The sequence below is a fragment of the Austrofundulus limnaeus genome, unplaced genomic scaffold (assembly GCF_001266775.1).
Source record: "Austrofundulus limnaeus strain Quisiro unplaced genomic scaffold, Austrofundulus_limnaeus-1.0 Scaffold120, whole genome shotgun sequence".
Taxonomy (NCBI): domain Eukaryota; kingdom Metazoa; phylum Chordata; class Actinopteri; order Cyprinodontiformes; family Rivulidae; genus Austrofundulus; species Austrofundulus limnaeus.
The window spans coordinates 1,068,662-1,072,597 of record NW_013952522.1 but is presented as its reverse complement, the minus strand read 5'-3'; the positions used below and the strand labels follow the sequence as shown (position 1 = coordinate 1,072,597).

The window sequence follows — 3,936 nt, the reverse complement described above, 5'->3', positions numbered from 1 at the left end:
ATTATTATTATTATTATTTTTTATTTTCTGCACAGCCACTGTTTGAGCCACACTCTGTATCTGTGTGTGTCTGCCTCCCCCTGCAGCTCAGCAAACGGGGAGGAGGGCATAGTGGAGAAGCTCGGCTTTCTTCAGATTTCTCTACATGTACTCCCTTCCTGTGCTCCCCTCTCAGATTCACCTTCATTCTTCACAATCGACTAGTATCCTCTTGTCGTTATTATTGTATTAAGGCAGCAGATGGAAGCAGTAATTCTCGGCCAGTTCGACTCATTATTTAAAGATGATTTTCTCGAAATACAAAAAAAAAAAAAAAGATGTGGATCTGTTTCCACAGGAGGGGGAAAAAAGTTACGGAGGTAATACAGTTGGGATTCTCTGATGTGTGACGTCGATTTTTCTGGAAGCTGGGGGGAAGGGAGAAAAGATGCCTGGCCGCTCTGCTAGCCAATCAGAGACTAGAAACGATGAGGAACAGGGAGGGAGAACGAAAGAGAGACGGCGTACAGGACGAAGGGAAGAAGGCACAGGAGGGAGGGTAAGTGATGAAGAGAATGGTGTGCGAGCGTGAAAGTCTCCACCCCCTCGTGTGCACCACTGTGAGCACCCATCTCACTGCCTGAAACCAGCTTGGCTCTAAATCCTCTTACATTTAGACCACTATTTATGTAGCGTGGCACACTACTTTGGTTTCTTCACTTCAAAGAGCTACACGAGTCGGCACATTAGGTAACAAATACTATTACGCTGAATAGATCGAACACCTTTTTTCCTGTTTTAATAATGAAAATGAGAGATTAATCTACAGAAAATAAATAAATGTTTGCAGCAGGTGTGAAACGTTAGAGCACGTGTCTCCCAAAGCAGCGCTCTGCAGAGAAAGTGAAATGGGGTAGAGAGAGATTTGAGTCACTCTCCGTGACAGCCTATTTGCAAACACACGGTCCTCAGCTGGGAGGTTGCACAGGAGAATTCCCAATTCATCAAAGATGCACATCAAACGTTGGCCTTGGGGCTGTGGGTGCTTCACGCAGAGGAAGACGTCTCATTTTCCACTTTTAAAGGGATCTTAATTTTTCTGAGAGAAAAGATGATAGCACACTTGCCAGAACATTTAAGGCCTGGTGGTTGGCGGGGAAGTTGTCTGGGGAGACATCAAAGAGCTGAAGGTATATGAAAGAAAGAAGAGGGTTGGAAGCAGAAGCAGCCTCCCAACGTAATGAGTAAAACTGTAAAACAGGTCACATGACCTTGGAGATTGATGGCACCCGCTGTGCATGAGTTTTTAGTGTACGTGTGGCTCTAAATCCACTATCCGTGATCAGGAATCRTAAAAACTTAAACAGGTAAACTTGCTACATGCATGCAAAGCAGGTCAGTTTTATCAGTCCACTGACTAGGGACGGGCAGCGATTTTTTCGAATATTTGAAGAAATTATTAAATGTGAAAACCATTTTACACAATCACTTATTTTCTAACAATGCTGATTTAGTCCATAGGCTTTTTTCCAACACTACACCTACTGCTCACTTCCCATCTATAGCTACTTTTTTTGCCGTCAAATGTAAGTAAAACCAGAAAATATAGATACAACCAGTCCTACATCAGATGTGTAATTAAAAGCAGCATCAACGAGTGATTTMGCTTTTAAAGGGCTTCCTCTTATTCTTCCCTGTGGGCTTTAAAAYGTGACGAGCAAACCTCACAAGATAGAAGATTAAAAAGGTTTAATTAGGAGTGAATAAATGCAACGCAGCAGTTCGGAGGGAAACCCCTCCCTTCATCACGTTTCGCACAGACAGAAAATGCTGTTCAAAAGCCCTTAACATTTCACAGCACCAAGAAGGTAACTAAGGTCTACTTTATATAGGCCAGACCATTTATTAAAACCGTAACTAGAAACCTAAACTGTTCAAAACTACCCCACACACCACAGATTTAAATCAGTACAACCAACCGCTTCTTTTAAAGCGTGTATCTGGTCAAACATATGGTTTTCTTTGACCTCAGACAGCTTAATGGGTCACTGAAGATCGTCTGTAAGACTACCGCTAGCAGAAGGACAGAAACAAACAACTTTCCTGGACTCATCTTTCCCAGCCCATGGGCTTTCATGCCAACAGCTGTAGGCAGCCAGATTCCTCCGTGTTTTGATTTAGGAGATGTGAAGCGTGAAAGAGAGCAAAATGTCCTGCCCTCCTGACCTGGGCAGCACCTGCTGAGCTTACACCGACCCAGACCGTGTTATTGACTTTATACAGAAACAGCAAGAGGTTGGGACATTTTGTGACGGTGAAATCTTCTTTGGCATTCRGTTTGTTATATTGTTGTGGGTTTGTATTCATGGAAGTATCCATTTCTCCACTAATTAAACATTCAAAATGACCACTATTTGAACTATGTTTAGTAAAAGCACAGTTTTGGCCTTTGCAAATGTTTATCTTCAGGACAAACGCTGCACTGCAGCTCACTTAATAGCACRCTCTAGAAAAATATAAAATCCTAACACACATCCTGAATTATGAATTTGCAAAGAGTTCAAGTCTATAAGGYGAATCTGAATTTTTATGATCAAAATCTCACATATTTAAAACATGTTTGATRTCATGACTGAAATTTTAAGACTATACCAAAATTATGATTAAATATAGTGACAGACTGATCTGCACCATTTCTATGTAAGAGCAGCTGTTACATCAGCCGTTTAAACATTTAGTTCATCCCCATGACTGCTGCTTTTATTAAACCACAACAACACATGACAACGACAACAGACACACTGGTATAAATCCACTTTGACTGCACCACTATTTATGGCTTTTGAGCACAAAGYGCTGGGCGAAATTAAGTGAATGTGAAGCAGAACATTAATTGGTTATGAAATTATATCTGTGACATTACTTTATCTTTTATAGCAAATGTAATGTTTGTGAATATGTGCCATGCTCTGCCTTTAATAGAAATGAGAAAACACTTTATGAAAAGAAACACAATAGCTCATTAGCACTTACAAATAAAGATTAATGCAGCTTATTGACCCCAGTTTGCCAAGCTGTGCCTTACAATAATGGACAAAAAGGCTTATTATTGCTTTCTTTATTTATCACCAGCCCTCGTTCATATCAAGAGCTGGTCAGTTACACTTCATGGGAAATCATTGTTTAAGGTTAAGCCTGTATTTCATAACATTTGCAAGGAAGTCTCCAAAATGTCTCTTTGCGTGAAGCAGAGGCTTGAACGTGTTTTTAAAATCTTGTGAGACAATTAATTTTTTTCCCAAAATAGTCACAAGGTCAGCTTGGATGTCTTAAACCCTTCTCAAAACTCATCTTAATTTTAAAAAAATGTATACAAAATGTATATTTAATCATTAAAAATAACTTGCCTAAAAATAGTTTGCCGATTGCTTGGTTGCAAGCAAATTTAGCAGGACTTTAATAAAAAATAGCATATTTTCTTACACTTATAAGACATTTTCCAACAGTTGTAGTAAAATGAGACCCTTATGAAGCTACAACTTGTCAAACATGCAGGTATGACTCTGCTGCAGTTCTAATCTGTAAAGAGTAAATACTGGCAGACCATCTCCACAAAAAAATGTTTGCAGATTTGCATGTGGGAAAAGGGAGATAAAGTTTCATGGTACTGGAAATATCCAAAATTACCACCCTGTGGTGGCACTTCAAATTGTTGACATCTAAATAACAGGAAAAATATTATCATTGATATTCGTTTGTTCCTCGTGCCATTAGGCTGTATAACTCGACCACTCCTGGCAGGAATAGGGGAATATATATAGCTGGTTTTGTCCTCCTGATTTTATTTTATTTTAATTAATTAATTTTTAAATCTGATGGGTCTTGTTTATATTTTTGTATGAATGAGAGCTATGGACCAACATGTAATTTCCCATTGGGATTATCTATCTATCTATC

The 3,936-nt window shown here is 39.3% G+C and overlaps 1 long non-coding RNA gene across 1 annotated transcript in view; it reads left to right on the top strand.

The window, feature by feature from the left end:
- The window catches only part of LOC106522084 (uncharacterized), a 16,619-nt gene that overhangs the window by 8,031 nt on the left and 4,652 nt on the right, over positions 1 to 3,936 (top strand). The window lies entirely within an intron of this gene.